We start from the raw sequence: 19,891 nt of genomic DNA, 5'->3' as shown, positions 1-19,891 counted from the left end.
TGGCTGTTGCCACGGGTTACTGCAGAGCACTCAGCATCTCAGCCTTACCCATCACTTCTAGCCTGGGCTCTTGTGTCTCTGGAGAGATGACCCTTCCCTCCTTTCCCCACCCCCACCTTGGTGGTTTATATTAAAGATTGTTTTTTTCCTTTGAAAGAGAAATGAAATAATAATATGCTGAAAATTCCCTAGATGTTGCCTAGGGTATTCTCTGTCTTTGATGCTTTTGTTGCCCTGTTTTTCCTTGTAGATCACAGCATCAGCACTGCTTTTTCTATAAACCTCAACACAGGGTTCCAACCTGCTGCCTTCTGCAGGTGGAGCTACAATCAGGCATTGTGTATCAATGAATGTACCATCCTATATGTCACTCAATTAATATGTTCTTAATTGGATTCTTCAAATAGTTGGCCATGACAGTGTGTTTTCAGGACTTTTGTTGTCTTTGTTCTTGTTTTCCTTTTTTTCCCCTTTCAAATCCACCCCTCTTATCCTGTCAATGCATTCACATATCCTTTGGACCAAGAGATTTGACCAAGACGCACTGAATTCCCTCCTACCTCCTACTTCCTATTCTTTACACACCGAAGGTTTCAGAAATCCATTAAAATGCCATTTCATACTTACTTTTCTGCTTTAGGAAAGGGGGGAATTAAGGCAGGACATCTTATTTAGGTAGTGCTATTTACTGGAAATATGTATGCAAAATACCAGCATTACATAGCACCTACTAGTCTAATTATATTCAATGTTAATGGCCACGAAAAGCCTTCAAAATCTTGAAACATATTTGTCCTCTATTAACATACAAAAAAGATAATTTGTGGGAAGTACTTCAAGATTCTTGCAAGAAATTTAGGATACTAACATTCCTTTGTTTCAGGTATTGGATGATGTTTAAGAACCATAGCTTCCACCGATGCTTTGGGTCAAATCAAGCCTCGTTAAATATGCCGTAGGCTTCTCTGACATTTTATAAAAAGGAATTTGCTACCCATTACACTTTTTTTCCTTTGCCTTTTCTTCCCATCACCTGCTCCCCCACCATTACTTTCTAGTCAACACATGCCCCTTTTCTATGGTTTGCTTATAGATTATTAAGAAAAAAGATGTAAACTCACAGGGAGGATTAAGGTAGACACAGCTGGTGTCAACGAAAACAGAGAGAGATGAAAGAGTATTGAGTCCGTCTGAATGGACAGCCCATGGGGTTTTCTTGTGACTCATCCTTGACCTTTACCCTCCCAAATCATGCCTGAGGCAAGTAAACAGCTTTTCAAAGCAGACTACCTTCTGGGACACTTCGTACATTTTCATTTTAATCTCTTTGCAAAGTGGTCAAAAATAAATGTCCCTATGAAGAGAAGTACTACTGACAAAAGTTGAATTTGAAATGACACGGAATCACTCTGCTACCTATCACACAGAGAGTCCTAAACTGCTTAGCGGTTTATTCCAAATGAAAAGGAAAGGAAATAGTCTTCAATGAGTGTTTTAAACATCTCCATATGATTCAAAATAGTTACATGGGCCTTTGAAAATATTGCCTGGAGGCATTATGGGTGATTTAAGTTTTTCTTTGTATTTTGCAGATTATCTATAATGAGTAGGCATTACTTCTTATAATCCACAAAAAGACTTTCAACAGAAATGGAATTACAGTACAGATTTTTAAAATATGAAAATACCACCCAATGAGTTATTTTTTTATAAATGACGGGAATCAAGAAAACCATTTAATAATGTAGATAAAGTGTCATATGCTGAATATGTATTTTCTGGTATACAAGGGGAGCTAAAGGTGGACTGAAATATTTCTAAGTAACCAGGTAAATATTATCTTCCAGATCAAACAGCTACTCTGCCTTTGTGTATCAGCCCAAATAGAAAAGAAGAAATGTTTCTATCTATCATTGTCATTAGATGCACTTAGCTGTATGAAAGGAAACATAACACCCTCAAATTATTTAACTTATAAGATCTCACTGATGCTGCTTGATAAAAAATGGGGCTTCTGCCCACCAGAGAGATGTGTGGACAGAGGTCTACAATCATCCCTTCATCTCACTTCCAGTGATTCTTTTTTTTTTTTTTTTTTCTTTTTTGTGTGTCTGACAGTACCACTTGATTTGGGTCCCAATGTGTTAAATATTGAAAATGTGCGTAAGGTGGTTAGCTAGCTCTCAGGGTCAATTCAGAGAGACAAGGAAATGGTCCTGTTCTTATGTTGTGGGAAAATGACTTCAAACAATCATGTATCCAGTGAAGTACATATTGGAAATGGAAAACATACTCAAAGAAAACAATAAAAACTTAACTTGAGGTAAAGCAAACTGTTGAGAAATCTAATAGAGAAATGTGTTCCAAGTGCTAGTTACACTAAATCCTAAACATCTAGATTTTTACAGACTCGCAAATCAAATTGCTTTATGGTTAGAGGAGCATTTAATACAGTGTGACCAGTTTAAAGTTAACATTTTGTATTCAGGATGATTAATGACACCATATTGTATTTCAATTACTACAAGATACTTCTCTGTAATAAACGATGGCAATAATATTCACATTAAGTCAATAAAAAGCATCTTCAAAGTGTGATGTATAAGTGCCATTATTATAGTATAAGTTGATCACTTCATACAATGAATTATCAACAGTGTAACAGGAAATCTCTATACCAAAGCATATATTTTCATCTCAGTGCACAGGGATTTTGGCAGAGCACTCTCATTAGTATTAATAGTAGTCAAATGAAAGTATTCGCACACAATAACAAGGGGACTATTCCTTCTTTCCCCTAGCTTTCCTATACTCTATTCTCTATGAACTGCATTTTTGTAGGTTCAAGGATGAGAAACCAACTTCTCAAAGCATTTCCAAGTCCAAAGGGAAATAGATGAGACAAGTGGCTTCATGATTTATGCTCCAGAAAACCAATAGTTGGGGAAAACAAATCCCAAATAACAGGTGTTTCTTTTCCTAGAGGTCTGTCCACTTTAGGGAGAAAGTTTGAGCACCAGGAAACTTGGAGACTCTTCTGATGGATAAATCCCTTGGGGGTCATGGCTTTTTAAGTTGTTTTGAATGGTGCCTGGTTACAGAAGTGACAGATGAGATGGCCTAGGGAGCTCAGGAAAGCAAGCACAAGGGAGAGGGTAGGAAGGTGGGTGCTTTCTTACCACCTCTTCCTGCCCTCTTGTCCCTCCCCACATGGTTTCAGCCAGGTTGGTCATCAGGAAAGAATGACTGAGGGGAGGAATCCTTAGGGTGGTGCAGGGATGGGTCCAAGGCCACTGATCTGACTTCACAGCACTTCTAATTTGGAGCTGTGCCCTGTCTAGAGTGACGGCTGCAGAAAGGAGTGAAAATCAGATGAAGGAACAAGGCACCAATGTGCGGAGATAGTGGTATTTGTCGGTAAAGCTGTCTCCTGCATGCTTGGATAGACATGTAATTGTCTGGTTGCACTTCCATAATAGTCATGCACAAATATGATCTGCATACTAAAGAGAGGACAGCATGATTTCCTTGTCTGCTTAGGTTATTTTTAAAAATTAGTTTTTTAAACAAAATTCTCTCTTGCAGACCTCATGATACCATAGGTCCAGGTAATTGCTAGTGATATAGTGGAATCAAACAATTTTTAAAAAATAACTTTAGATATAATTCCTAACTTAGTCATTAGGAAAAAACTGAGTAACTCGCATGAATGAACAGCATCAGAATAAGAAGCCCTGTTTACTCAAATATAACCTGAAGTCATCAAAGAAGAATTCCAAAGTAGACACCATTGAGAGCAATGAAAATGCCCATAAAGCAGCGATATGAGATGAATAGACTCCAGAATATAGTTAAATTAGATCTATATCAAATCAAAATTTTCTTAGAAACCTGGGTTTGCTGCACACCAATGGCTTGCCATATGACTTCTTTTACAGTCAGAAAGAGCAGGATTCCTATATTCAAATCCTGTATCTACCTATAGCCGTGGTTTGCAAGTTGTAAGTAAGTTACAAGATAACAATGAAAATATCATTAACTTTTTGGGACCTCAGATTCCTCATTTTGCCATAGAGTTGGTGCCCATTGCCCAAGATTCAGTCTTCCAGCTATGTGGAGGTCCTCAAATACTTTCTAACTTCATACTTCCTGAGTGTTCTCTTTTGTAATTCTGAATTGTCCCCCAAAATTCGAAAAAAAATGTTGTTTTGTTTGTTTATAAAATGGTGTCAAAATTCATATGATGGAAAAGCCAGATCTGAACTGACATGAGATTATTTACTGGCTCTATTTAATCCTCTATTTAGTGTGATCTGCTGTAGAAATATTAATGCACTACAATTAATATAATTGGCATATCTAAAATAGAAAATTCTGAATTCTGGAATGCATCTCTGGCTAAAGGGTTCAGATAGGGGACTCTAGGTTTATATAATGATGGTGAAGATGATAGTTCTAACAGTTTTGCTTCTCATTAGCTAGCTTCTTTCTCCTGGTTATGCTAATTGGTTCGGGGCATCTTTATCTCCCAGAGACTTCCCTATATTGTTCCTTTGCTGCCACTGTGACACAGTTTCTGAGAAGAACCTACGAACACTTACTCCTGGTTCCTGGTACTGCTCCTAGTTTTGATTTTGCCCACCCTTTGGTGCTCTGAGCCAACTGTCAGTGCCTTCTGGGAATGAGAAATTTGGCTTTATACTTGTCAAATGGATCAGGACAAAGATTTTGTTGTTCAATTTGGCTGGGAAAAACAGATGGCTTGCTTAGTAAGGATGGAAGGACATGGAGGGTTAGGACAATTCATCTCCTTATAAAATAGAATCCATTCACATACTGGTACCTTATTTATTTCTTATCTGTTATGATTCATTGTATACAAAAAAGGTTCCATTCAAACAATATGCTTTGTGGTATGAATTCCATGATCAAAAACAGGAGTACTATGGGAGGCCCATCGATGTTGTTTAGGATGGGGTTCTCTCTTTCTGGTCCCTCAACATGTGCAGTGGACTATGGTTTGTTCCTTGGTCTCTGCTCCATTAGAAGATTCTACATTTACCCACTGACATATGGCCATAGTCCAAGAAACCTTTTCCCTGTCTCCAGGGAGCTGCCTTGAGCATCTGGTGGAAAAGCCTTCCTCTGTCTTGAAGAAGGGCTTCTTCCTGAAATATTTAAGGTTGGCTGCACCTCAGTTACTACCAAGCAAGCATCAAAGATACTGAAATATTCTCAGTCCTTTCTGGGTCCAAGGTTAAATGTTTAAAGGCATTTTCTTTCAAACTTTATCACCCTATCTCCCATGTAAGATATATATATTTCGGATTGCTTCCAAAAGAAATTAACGACTGAAAAGTCAAAAGGCATTGTTCTAAGGCAATTTCACATGTAAGGTGGTCCCTTAGCTTGGAACTGAAAGTCATTCTCATTTAATTACACAAATAGGACAAAAATACATGAAAGAAGAAGTTCAAGTTGCCAATATGTATTTTACAACATAAATGACATGGGAAATAGGTGTCAACTACAAGGTTTGATGGAGAAAGGACACTCCTTTGGGTTGAATTATCAAGAAGATGTTTATGAAGGATACCGGAGTTAAAGCAGACCTTAACATTTGTGTATATTAGAAGGATGGAGATGGGATGGAGATGAAGGGGAAAAGAATGATAAGGCCTCTGAACGGTAATGGAAGGCAGCTATGCTCACCACTATACCACCAACGCTTCTGAACGGTAATGAAATGTATGGGAAGGTAACTCAGGGTCTGATAGTAAAAGGCCCTGAATGAGAGAGTATTTGTCTTATATGCTGGGAATCTCGCTTCAGTTTGGGAACAGAAGATGCCCTTGCTGTTGTTGCCTTTTTAAGTAAGAGCAATTTGAAATAGGTGTATTGAGTGAAATAAAGAGGGAAGAAATTGGTTATGCAAAACAGTTAAAAAAATAACATAAGCACTTTGCACAAATTATCTTGATCATTATAGCAACCCTGGAGGTAGTTACTTATTGTTATCACTGATTTTCAGAGGAGGCTTGGAAATGTTAAGTAACTTGTCCAAGGTCACACAGCTAGCAAGTGGCTGGTCCAGAATTTGAACTTAGATTTGTTTGCCTTCAGAGTTGAATTCTTATCTACTTTCCAATAAACCAATGAGTGTGATAATTCAGTTGTTAAGTTACAATGACCTTTATTGAAATGATAGCAGTGAGGATGGAAATGAAAGTTGGAGGTGAGAGATAATGTAAAGGAAGTATCCACAGACCTAGTGACTACGTGAGTGGCAAAGTGAGGATAGGCAGATTTGGTTTCGATGCTTTAAGCCTGGATGTTTAGGAGAATTATGGTAATATCGGTGGAAAAAGGAAGTTAGGAGGAAGCCTTGGCTGAGAGAGACAGATGATGAATTATTAACAAAGCTGCATTCAACACTGGCCTGCAGTTCTTTCTTTTCCTATCTTACTCCTCTATCTTATCCCTACAATCTCTCCTTTTTATTACCAGCATCAGTGGAAGGCAATAGGATGCTTGCTTTAGTCTTGTGCAGAGTCCTATAAGATAAGGCTTATATAACATGTGAGGGTGGGGTGAGGGCAAGGGGGGGGGAATTAGTATTTAATGAGGCTCCTCAACAGAATTTATTCTCAGTCCTCAGGATTTATTGTAAGTAGATTTCACTGTAAAAATACTATTATACTTACTTTGCACTATTCTCTCAGTAATGGCACTGGGCCCACAGTGCAGTTATAGGACCAAATCACAGTAGGCATTTAAAATTCATGATCTTGCTGCTGTATGGCAGAACAATATAAATTGAAAGGCACAGCCTGGATACCATCTTGTGGTCTTTATAAGGGGAAAATTAGTGGCACTTTGATTCACGAAAGGCTTATGACAGGCCTGGGCCTGTGGTGGCACTAATATAGCCATCACTGGAATGCCAAGAGGTGGCCTGCTGTGTTAACAGCTGTCATTTTGTGCCAAACTCACATAACTAAAAGGTTATGGGCCAATAAAAAAAAAAAAAAAAAAAAAAAAAAAAAAAGATGCTGCTCTTATCCTTTGGTTATGAGATGCAAGAGCAAGCACTTTGGAAGGCAAGCTACCTTGTTTCCTGCTAAAATATGCCTGTCACCGTGGCCAGTTTCTATGGTGAAAGACATTTTGTAAACATGTCCATGTCGGCATTTCTTTGTCTATTTGGTGAGCCTTGCTGAAGTTTGGACCTCAGAGCTGAGTCCTGGGTCCTGGGGGAAACTGACTTAAGATGGAGATACTTTACCATTTCAGTTAGGATGGTGGCCTGTATGGGGGCCCAGGTGACTCTGAGAGTCAGAATAGCACAAAACCTCTGATATCCAGTGTCAGAAAGACCTGGTTCTGCCACTTGGCAGTATTTCATTTGGTGCAAGTCACATAGCTAGTCTGAACCTGGCTAGATAGATGCAACTAGATAGTTGCCATATCTATATAATGGAATTAAATTCTATTTTTGTTGTGTTGTTTGAAAGATCAGAAATTACATATACTAGATGCTTTAAAATAATAACAAACTTGAGTTCTTAGTCTGCCAGGCTCCATGCTAGACAGTTCAATATGCATTATAGCATTTGATTCTCCTAATTGCCCAAGGAGGTAAATCGTAGTTTTATTTCCTATTTGACAGTTAACGAAACTGAGTCTTATGGAAATGATTTCTTGAAGTGATTTCCCCAGCTAGTAATTGGAAAAATAAGGATTTAAATTCTAATCTGTTGACCCAAGTTTCTGTATTACTAAAGACTAAGTTGTGTTAGTCAAATGGCAGTCATGTTTATGATTTAGATGCTGCCTCACAGAACATAGTATATATTATACTAAATTATACATATATATATATACATATATATACACAATTCTATAGGGTCCAGTATATATTTATATATTATATATGTATAATATAGTATAAAGTATATTATATAGTATCATTCTACTATGAAGAATTATAGATAAGTATATGTCATCTGTTACCTGTTTCCACGTAGGCTTAATTGAATTTTTGTCATACTCCAAAATTGTAGCTCCAGAGCCTGAATATTTATTTATTTAAATAGTCATAGTTATTGGGAAGAGAAAGTGGTTTAGTATTTAGAGAAGTGGGAGTGGGTATTGTGATTCCTCTTTCTTTTTGCTTTCCACTGACACAAACTTATGTGTTTTATCTCAACCATAGAAGTTCTACATTGGGATTAGTCATCAGAAAAAAGCAAATAATGGCCTCCTAGAAAATGTTTCAAGGAATCAATTAAAGTACAAAATAGTCTTGTTAATCTCCCTTTTGAGGCTATGCTGGTGCCAACACAATGATCCTTGGTGTTGAAGATCATTATACAACCAGTGGTACACAAAACACAAGGCATCTTTAATATCCAATATGCCATCACCAGAGAGAAAACTTAATTTCCCTTCAATATAAACAGTTGTAGGATGTTTTTGTACTTTTTCCACCCTTGTTTCTAGTGATTATAGTGTTTATAGAATGTTTGGGTAACCTCTAAGAATTTACTCTTCCATGAAAATGCACTTCATGTTTTAATGCTTATAGTTCTGAATCAACACAATTTAGACCTTGATGCTTCTTTGAAATAGGTGATCAGATGGCTGAAGTCAAGATGGGGTTCTGTATCTATGAGTACTCTCCAACATTCAAGTTCTAAGGGTATTTTCTTAAAGGAATTTGGGTACTTATTCTGACTCCTATTGTAGCATTCAGTTTTGTACTATGCCTTATGACAGCCCTGTGGGACAGACACTGTATTTTCCCATGTTATAGATGAGGAAACTGAATTTCAGAGAAATTGAGGTCACCAATTTGACAGGCATGTGCCAAAACTGGACTTCAAATGTAGTCTTGGAATTCCAAAGCACAAGTCATTGAATCCTATAGCATCTTTTGAAGGTTTTCATTTCAGGCTTGATTAAGTATTGGCTCTACTCACAGGCAGTGGGATGCTTCTGGGGAACAAGGTGTGATAATTATTGAGCAAAGTACTGAGGTTGAGAAGGGGCTCTGGCTACTTTGACTTAAGGTTTGATTTTGTTGTACAGCGATGTAAACTTCTGCTGTATAGCTATTTACTTTCATTGTGTCTTATTCTTATAAAGAAATACCTCATAGGATTGGTGTAAAGATTAAATAAGTTAATAGTTAAATAATATTTAAGGACAAAAGACATACTTTTTAGAAGGTAATGATCATTATTCTACCAAATGGTAAGATCACTGTGCTGTTCCTTGCTATAACTATAGCATCTAGAGAGTCATCTGGCACATAGTAGATACTCAAGATATTTTAATTATTATAGATGATTAAATTAATGAATGCATATGGGAACTATAAGATATTATATCCAGTCCTGGGAGCCAAGAATGGTTTAGATTTTGTTAGCTCAGTCCTCTAATCAGCATCATTTGGCAACAAAAATACAAAGAATAAGAGTACTACGGTATTTAGGAGCTGAAGTGACCAAGTTAGATCATCTACTCTACTTCACTGGAAATGAGGAACCTGAGGTTCCCAGAAGTAAGGTGACATTGTGTGAGGTTATTCAGTGAACTAACAGAGTTGGTATGAGAACCTAGGTTATTTAACTTTCCAAGGGCTTCACAAACCTGGGGGAAATATACCAGAAATGATTTGAACTGTTTTTTAAAAACAAAAAATCTTTTTTTAAAAAAATTACCTTTTCATAGTTTTCCTCAGAAGGAGGGAAAGACAGTGGAAAAAAGAAGAACCATCTCCTTTTTGAAGCTATCAGTTAATATGGAAGGGAATCTCCATAATGTTTGTGATATAAATCTGCATTTCAATTCTGGCTCCTAGCTTTGGATTTGGACATGGGTTGGGATCTCAACTTTGTAATTTGTAATCTCTGTGACCTTGGACAAATCACTTAACTTCTATGAGCGTGAGCATATCTCACCTATGGGGTTATCATGCAGACTTAAAAAGTTGTCATGAGGAAGGTTAAATGAGATGATGAGACTAGAGCACTTAGTACAGGGCATAGCACAGAGTAAGTTCTAAATAAGCGGTAGCCATTATTGTAGATCATGTTGATTTTTTTCTACGAATGTCTCACTTAACTATTTCTTGTGAGGTTACCACCCTAGTATAGTTCCTGGATCTATTGGTCCGATACTTTTTTGTTTGTTTCCTCTTCACACCCTACTAAATAGTCTCCTAGCTTTGTTAATATTACTCTCCAAAATTGTCCTTTGGTCTTGATGTTTTATTTCTACATAAAATTTAGTCCTTCTGATTTGTTTTTAAAAATCCTCGTCATAAAGCCTCCCTTTGTCTCTCTTACCCCTCCTTACTGCTCCTTTCAAAGTGTTACTTTCCCATTGGACCATCTCTGCTCTGTCCGTGGTCCTGACTTCTCAGGTTCACATTCTTGGCTTCCCCCTTCCTTTAGGCTATCCAAATCCTCCTTATGTTTCAAGGAACAGCTGCAGTGCCAGCTTTTCCAAGAAACCCTCTCTGATTATTCCAGTCCTCATTGTGTTACTATTTTGAGTTCTGACAGTGCTTTTGAAACCTGTTAGGATAGTGCTTGATTTTCACTGCAATGGGTGTCCATTAACTGTGACTGGAAGTAAATTAATGTAAAGTTGTAAGTGCAATATTACATTTGATGGTTGTATGTGATCAAGAACTACACCAAATATATTATTTTAATACCAATCTATCATATTGATGTAACAATATCTTAATTATACAAAGCAACAGTATATATCTGTGTGAATTTCTGTGAAATAGGTACAGATGAAGGCCTGATGTTAATTTCCTAAAAGGAGACCAAGCTATTTAAAAGAGTATAATTTTCTTATTAAAATATGCGTGTAAGGGAGCAAAAATGCACTAAGATGTCTTTGGTAGCATTGTTTAAGATATCAAAACATTGAAAACACTCTAAATATATGTTAATAAAGCTTGAAGTTATGATACATGTATACACAGAATACCATGCACTTACTGAAAAGAACAAAACAGATATATTGACAAGGAATGATATCCTTGGGACATTAATTATAAACAGCAAGCTGTAGACTGGTACATATGACTAAATTTTGGTAAAACAAACACATATTTCAAATATATTTTATCTTCCTTTATGGATAAAAAAAACCTAGATACACAATAAACTATTAATGGTGCTTATCTTTGAGAAGTTACATATTGAAACTGGATTGGGGAACTTGAAGAATAGTTACTATGTTTTTAAAGTATCCATACAACAGATAAAAATCTAAGGTTTCTATGTCATGAGTTTAGACCAAAGCACAAGCCAATTATAACAGGTATTTAAAATTTCATATAAAACTTTGCATTTGTTTTCTAATAATATTAAGGGCATTTAAGATATATATAAGATACATAAGATATATTAATATCTTATATAATATATATTATTATATTATATATAATATATATTATATATTAAGATATATATATAAAGTAGATGACTAGAATAATTGATTTTTCTCAATATAAATTTTCTCCTAGAAATAAGTGTTATTCATATCACCTTCTTTTAACCTTAGAACTGCCTTCAAAGTTGACATTACTCTTCTCAAAAACCAATATTCAGTGAACTCAAATTTCAGGAACCCATTAAAGTAGTCGGGGAAGATGATATTTAAAAAATATATCACATCCTCAATGATTTTTGAGCTGACCAGTTAGGATGGATGCTGACTGGTATGCCAGACTGGCTGAACACCATCCCTGGCCATAGCTTTGTGAATTGGCAGAAGGTAATCTCTTGAATTAGTTTTTTTACTTTTGTCTTCTTGTGTTTGATCTCTCCTTTTTCCCACCCAATCCAGAATCAGGGGTCATTTTGAAGAAGAGTATTCACAGGTAAGGTGGAAATTACAGTGGTTACAGGTAAGGTGGAAATTACAGCGGTTACAGGTATGGTTTAGTCAAGATGATACAAGGCATGATCAGGACAATGACAGAGTAGAAAGAGTGTGAGGTTTGGAGCAGACAGATCTGAGTTTGAATCCTGGTTCACTCATTTTGTGGTTGTGTGGACTAGGGCAAGACAGGTAATCTCTCTGAATTGCTATTTTTTATGTGTAAAATGAGGATGTTGATTTGTACTTTATAGAGGCCTTGTTAAGGAAAAGTGTGACAACCTGTGATGTGTCTGGGGGCATACTTAGTATTCATAAATGTTAGTAATTCCTTATCTCTTCTCTTCTCCCCAGTCCTCCCTCACATATGGCCTTAATTTACTCTAAGAATGTAAGGTTCGGGTTATTTGAGCATCTGCCGATAAATCTACTTTTTCTCCTGCTGTGTACTACTTATCTGAGTTATTGCTCAGAGTCAGTTGTAGTGATGAGTGAGGTACAGGTGTTTATTAGTACAGGTGTTTGGATGCATAATTATCAAACAATCCAGAGTACAGACTACACCAACACAGCAATGTAGCCATAAATACACAGGGGTTCACATGGGTCAGTTTCACCTCTTCTAACTCAATCAGAAACTCCTTGAGGGCATAAGTCAATTATTATCCTACAGCTACAAAAATGCCTTGCACAACTAGCACATTTACCAATTATTTGTTGAGTGGCTGACTGGCGCAGGGGTAACAGGGTCTCTTTAGGTGTGGACAAAGCAGTTTTCAAACTGGTGAACAGGGCTTGAGAAGAAATAAGGCTCAAATCTGACTGTTGGAGCTTAATTATACTTTATAAGCAAACACATCTACACCTACATCATTGTAAATTGGAGAAAATCTTCCATCTGTAGCTATTCTTCATTTTTTCATTGGCTTTGCAGCAGCTCATTAGTGTAATGGAGATGCCTTAAGGCAAGCTTCGATAGTCTTAGAGCACAGACAGACATCCCTGAGCTCAGAAAAGTACCTGGACAGGCCCTGAAAGCATGAGGGAAAGCTTTGGAGAAGGCAATTGAGAAACCTCCCGGCGAGACATTGTCTGCAGATCACTGGCCCGATATCACATAAAGGCCCCATCTGAGCCATTACAGCCTATTGTGTCAATGTGTTTTCTGGGAGGCTGTCATCCATAGATCACAGTCGGCACCGAAGGTAATGCCTCCACAGGAACTGTTACTATTTCCCATTGGTGAATTCTATTAGAGGTCCGTGGGTTACTGCCACTGGAGTTCATATTAACTCGGTCAAAGGGATGGTGATTGATTCTGTGGAATTTTGTGAATACACACAAAATACATTTCATACTGTCATCTGGGTTTTGTATTGCACTTCCATGATCCCTGCTACATGGTAAATCCAATATCATCTACTCCAATTGCTACAGAGAAAAAAACAAATTTCCCATGCCATTTTAAAGCTAAAATACCTGCCCATTTCTTTTCTTCTCCAGTCAGAAAAGATTTAGACCTGACTATAAACCACTGACTTCTCTCCTGACTTAACAACTTGATCTGATGGAGAGGGCATTTATAGAATGTCCATAGTGTGCCAAGAAATAGCAGTGGGTACTACAGGATGATGTCAGAAAATTAATACAGCAGGTTTGTGCCCCCAGGGAATTTATGGGATAGTTAGATGGAAGACACTTATAAAATGATTGAAGAATATATGAAACAAATAACAGGAAGTACCAGATGAATACATATTGTATCACAAACAGGGCAATAAACATATTCTTGAGAAGATGAGTAGGTACTGGATCTTGTGAAGCACTGAAACAAAAAAATAGCTATTGATAGGGGTCCCTATGGTAAATAGTAATTTTTATAGTCTAAATTATTGATATTAAAATTTATAAGGTTTGTGAAACTCTCTGTTCCTTGAAGTAGTTTACATACTTTGGACTCCGGGCCAGGAAAAATACCAAGTTTAGGAGTAATCTTAGAAAGTTCCCTAGGTAAATTGAATTTTAGATGAGAAGCTGAATGTGAAGGACATGAATTGGTAGCGATTTGAGAGAGGACCCACCTTCCCACATGCTCAAAGCAGAAAACAAGATAGCAGGTCTCCCTTTTCTTCCTGAATGGATATTGCTCAATGCAGGGAGAGCTAGTACTAAAATGCTCATGTTATATGTGATGGCATTTTGTCACTGATGTGTGAGTCCTTTCTTCCACAAGCCTTCCTGATCTGCATTCTGACACATTCTTTCTTTTTAAAAAATATTTTATTTATTTATTTTATTTGAGAGAGAGTATGTGCATGAGCGGAGGAGGGTAGAGGAAGAGGGAGAGAAGCTCAATCAGACCCTGCACGGAGTGCAGAACCAGATAAGGGGCTTGATGTCACCACCCTGAGATCATGAGCTGAGCTGAAACTGAGAGAGAGCTAGATGCTTAACTGATTGAGCCACCCGATGCCCTGCATTCCGACATATTTTATGTTCAGTGCCTTGACAGCCTGAAACCTTGTGTGTACATATAGATCCTTGGTGGTCCTCTGAGCCCACATCTGGACTCCTAGAGGAGAAATAGGTACTCGCAGGGAATTCTGGGTTACTGTGAACAGTGGCCCATAGTATGAATAGAAGGGCCCAAGGATCTCATTTATTATGGAAATTCTATTGGTTGTGTGACACTCTCCCAACCCCCGCAAAGGATCTTCAAAAACAGCAATAATGATGGAAACTTCATTAGATTGAGATCTCCATTTGGAACATGGAGTGATGACCTGGATGGATAAACACCTACAATGTCCCTTGAGTTTGTGCCTCCCTCTAGTTCTCAAACTCTTCTGGTTGCTTGAGTTCTCTTTGCCAGAGAAAGAGACACACACAGAAAGAAAGAGGATAGGTAGACGGTAAGTAGGTGATAGGTAGGTGATAAGTGAATGGTAAACAGGTAGATAGGTAGATAGATAGCAACAGCTTTTAGGTTTGTCTAATTTTCATCTCTCCTTTGTCTAACCCATTTTATTTTATTTTATTTTATTATTTTTATAAAGACTTATTTATGTATTCATGAGAGACACACACACACACAGAGAAAGAGAGAGAGAGAGAGAGAGAGAGAGAAAGGGAGAGGCAGAGACATGGGCAGAGGGAGAAGCAGGCTCCTCACAGGGAGCCTGATGCAGGACCTGATCCTGGATTCCAGGATCATGATGTGAGTCGAAGGCAGGAGCCCAACCACTGAGCCTCCCAGGTGTCCCCGTCTAACCCATTTTAAAGTCAGCTGGAATGCAGCTGTCCTCAAGTTCAAAACCACCGCATTATCCCTCCAGTCAAGAATTCTCTATGGTTTACATTAATGGGCCCAAGTTCTTCTAACTCCAAGGTCCCCAACAAACTCCCTCTCAGTGCAACTAAACCCCTCTCTCTATCCCTTTCTTTAATCACCAACATTTTCCCTTCCTTTGTGCTCTGTGCTGCCTCCTAAGGAAAGTTGCTTCCTTTCTCTTCTGTTGTTTTCTGTGAGGTATCTCACTGCTCAAAAACCCATCCACTTCTTCCTTCCAAGCCACATCCTTTGAGGTACAGGTTTTTTAGCTTATAAATTGGGTGTGGTTTAAAGAACTACCTTGGCTCCACGGTGTGATGGTTGTGCAGTCCAGTGAGGCAGGCTCATGGAGGACTGAGGAATACTTGTGCAGGAGTCCCAGACTTGGCAAGCATAGAGTCCAATATGCAAACACCCCCTGTGCAGGGAGCTAGCATTAACTGAATGCAGACATTAGTTCTACAGCGCTGACAAGGAGTAGAGCATTCCTGCCTCAGGCAAGATGAAAAGCTGAGAACCATGAGTGGAGGAACAATTTAGGCTTGAAAATTACAGAGAAATCTGAGGTTCAAGCCCCAGGCAGAAAAAAAAATTCCCAACAAGCAGTTCTGAGGTCACAGGGTAAGGGGTCACATAGTTGAGAGTTCAGAGGCAGGAGGAAGTTAGCCAGAGTCCCTGAGAGCTTATGGCATCCTTCAGTGGTGGTGGTGGGGCCGGGGAGTGGGGTGTGGCAGGTATGTGGTGTGAGAGGACCCACTTCCTCCCTCCCTAAGGCAGTGGCAAAGAACACAATAATGGGAGGCTCTTTCTCACTTACTTGGCCTCTGGGGACTGGAGTGCTCCCTTGACAAAGACAACATTTTTGTCCAGGGCAGGTAAGCATTTATAATAGGCAGTATTACATCTACCTGTATATCCCTCAGGGAGCTTAGCTGTACGAGAGTAAGGGCAGGTTTTGTTCACCAAGTCCACATAGCCTAGCTAGCTGCTGGCCCCATTTCTAGGTAGTGTATAGCTGCTGAGCGTGTAAGGTTGTTGAGAAATTAAATGAAATAATACATGGAAAGATGCAATTGGCTCATTGTTTGTATCCCCTCAAAATTTATACATTGGAACCCAACCTCCCTACCCCCACCCACACACACAGTGTGTTGGTATTTGGAGATGGGACCTATGGGAGGTAATTAGGTTTGGAAGAGGTCATAGGGCTAGAGCTCCCACAAGGGGATTAGTGCCCTTATAAAGGGAAGGAGAGACCAGATCTCCCCTTAGTCATGTCTTTCTCCCTCCCTCCCTCCCTCCCTCCCTCCCTCCCTCTCTCTTTTTCTTTCCCTCTCTCTCTCTCTCTCTCCCTCTCCCTCTCCCTCTCCCTCTCCTTCTCCCTCCTTCTCTCCCTGGCTATGTGAGGATACAGTAAAAAGGCAGCTGTCTACAAACCAGGGAGCAAGCTCTCACCAGATACCAGATCTGCTATCACTGTTATAGCAGTGTGAACTAAGTCCAGAGGGCTTAGCCAAAAGTGAATCATATATTGAAAGGCTGGTTTAATGATACTAATTAATTGATGAACAGATCTAACTTGAAATGCTGCATCCATATCTCAACAAGGGGTAACACTCCTGCTATAACATGATATATGTATTCCTGAAAAAACAAAAAAACCCTTGTGTTCTGCAATCCCACACCAAAAATAGCAGCACTTCTGGGAAAAATAATATTGAGGACCAATTAACACTGAGAAAACATTGTGAGCAGAGTACTGATAAAAAAAAATTGTTTCAATTAAATTCTGGTATTTTTAGAAATCAAAGCCATGCCGATTTCTAAATAAGTATATATACTATGGTATTATATATAAGACTTGAAAACACAGGTAGCTTGATAAAAGGGATGTTAAAGGATGGAGACAAGGGCAAAATACAAAAAGATGGGGGGAAACTGTAAATAATCACCTCTCAGACAGAACGGGGTGAACGGAACAATGCTGTATTCCTCTGTGACTTGCCGCGTTGAGCTAGGCTAATGTGCTTTACATCCAGCTGCCATTGCTGTAGGACACAAAGCATGAATGTGCTGGCAGAAAAATCTGTGTGAACCGATGTGTCATTTATGTTAACACAGTTCCCTTATTTTCCAATCATAGATTAGCTCTTTTACATTCTGGGAACATGTTTAGAAGTAAAACAGACTAGATTTTGTATTCTGAATAAAGACGATCTGGAGAATTATTCCTCTTGAATTTCCTGAGTTTTCCATTCAGGAAGGTTTATGATGACTTATAGAAGTCTTCAGTGTGGCTTACACAGTATTCTTCAGGATTTTGAATTGGTGTGTTCAACATTCAAATATTCGGAGGTTTTTAATAAAAATGTGGATGTGCTGCTCCTTATTCCCATGTGGCAATAATTTGGTGGCCACTTATGTTACCAGCATGATCCTATCTATAGGCATTGGGGTTGGCAAGACTGGTTATACTTTTCATTTGCCAGGGCTCTGCTCTTATGTATGTGTATTCATAAGTTGGATATTTGTAGTTTAGGGAATGCCTGCATTTTATTTATATCCACAGTCCTTTTGTGGACTTATTACCCTAAAATGCATACTCTTCAATTTAAAAGTGACCCAGATCCATACTAAACAGGTCACAGGTAAGTGAGATAAATGAATCCCAGAAATAGAATAAGAAATAATGAGTTTTATGGGCAAATCAAACATTACCCTCCTAATTATCACAGCTAGATACTTAAGGAAGATCTGTTGATCACTTTTGAATAGTGAGTATTTTAGTGCATTCTTCTAAATTTAATTTGATTTGATTGCTGTGGTTCTTGTGGAAAGACAAGTGTATATAATGTCAATGTAATTTTATTAGCTGCCTCCCACATAATTGCTTTAAAATAAGATAATTTTTCATTGCTACACCTTGAGGTTCTATTATTATTATAACAAACATAAACAGAACATAAAACCTTTAATTTCTGTGTGACAACTATCTATTATTTTCACTGTCGATCTTATTATTGAGATGAAATCAATATATATTTACATATTAAGTCTTTATTTTTTCAAATAAGATGATGAATACTTCTTTATGTTGATCTAGAAAATAAAACTGGTACCAGGCTACTCCTCAATATAATTCTTATGTTTAGAATGTTTTACTTTGGAATTTGGCATTTCCTTACATCTAATTCCCATGGTATGTAATCACTTCCCCACGTACACTCCAATGAAGTGAATAATTAAGAGCTTTGTTCCTGTGTTTGACCATGGAAGGTTTGTATTATGTATAAGCTTTATTTAAAACAACTCCTATTCCTTGACTTGCATTTAATGAATGTGTGTTCACTGCCTCAAATTCACCCTGTCCTGTTCCAACAATGATTGACAGACAGCCTTGATATAAGACCAGCAAGTTCAAGGCAGATTGTTCAAAAAACGGCCACCATTCCCTATCAGGATGTGAATGGTCTACAGACGATATATAAGCACAGTCTTAGTTAAAGCTTTTCAAACAAAGAGGGGGAATAGAGAGATTATAGGTTCTCTTCTCCTTATGAATTTACTTGGTTAAAAGATTATTGACAACAAACATGAGCAATCATCTAGCATGAGATAATTAAGAAAACTAACTGAATTTTTACAAGTCATTGTTAATTTTATATCCTACTAGACCTAGAAGCTCAATTTATTGTTCTTTTTGGTGTTATTGCTAATAATTATGTTTTCAGGGTCAGAAATAGTCAATGCATTTTTTTCCCTGTCCTTCTACCACTTAAGTGTTATACAGATAAAGCTTTCTTGGATTTTAGTTGTTGATTTTCTAGTCAAAGACCTTGTGATTTTCTACCTCCCTGTTTTTCTGGTATCATGGTATATTTTCATGGAAAGTAAAGTGATGTCAGAAACAGAAGATCAGGGGTATGTCCTAGAGAAGAATCTCTCTTACCTCCTATGCGTCACCTACTGTATCTACTGCTGTTTCTGTCTCAGACCATCTTTACAAATGCTTCTTTTTTAGCTTTTATTTCCAAGTTCTTAAGTCATACAAAACTACACAAATTCCACTTCCTCCAAATAGGTGCTTATTTTTCATTTTGGAAAGCTCCAAATTGTCATGGTTCTGAACCAGAATTTCTATTCTCACCTTTGGTAATTTTATTCATGATTATTAAATAAGTTACTGAATAGATACATTAATTGCTTCTATTTTTACCTGCAAAGACATTTTAAAAACTCATTTTCAAGAAATTTCCAGTTAGGAAGAAAGCTTGTAAGAGTGCACAGCATGCTGCCCTACTACTGCCAGTCTTCATGGCCCTGGGGATGCGGCAGATATTGTCAATGACCGTGAAGTAACAGTGAGCTCCAGGCTTCTGACACGCTACCTTCTTTGGAAAGAGCACTTGGATTGGGGGTTACAAGAGCTGTCCTGACCTTTATAGTATAAATATTTAGTCCTCCATCTCTTACTACAAATGGTTTGAGACTACTTACAATGATATTGCAACAATAATAAAGCCATAAATGGAAGTAATAAGCCAGGATAAACGAAAGGAGAACCAGAAATGTGCCAAGCCTAGAGTCACCAGAACTGCTGCTGTTGAGCCTGTAGCTAGGACAGGGTTATAGTCCAGAGTCTGCTTCTAGCAC

The 19,891-nt window shown here is 37.9% G+C and overlaps 1 long non-coding RNA gene across 4 annotated transcripts in view; it reads left to right on the top strand.

Annotated features, from left to right (window-relative positions):
* LOC102156884 overlaps positions 1-19,891 on the top strand; it is a 61,958-nt gene that overhangs the window by 36,538 nt on the left and 5,529 nt on the right. The gene's annotated exons all lie outside the window — the stretch shown is intronic.

This window comes from Canis lupus, chromosome 37 (assembly GCF_011100685.1).
Source record: "Canis lupus familiaris isolate Mischka breed German Shepherd chromosome 37, alternate assembly UU_Cfam_GSD_1.0, whole genome shotgun sequence".
Classification (NCBI taxonomy): Eukaryota; Metazoa; Chordata; class Mammalia; order Carnivora; family Canidae; genus Canis; species Canis lupus.
The sequence above is the reverse complement of the archived record's forward strand: the minus strand, read 5'-3'. Positions and strand labels throughout refer to the sequence as shown.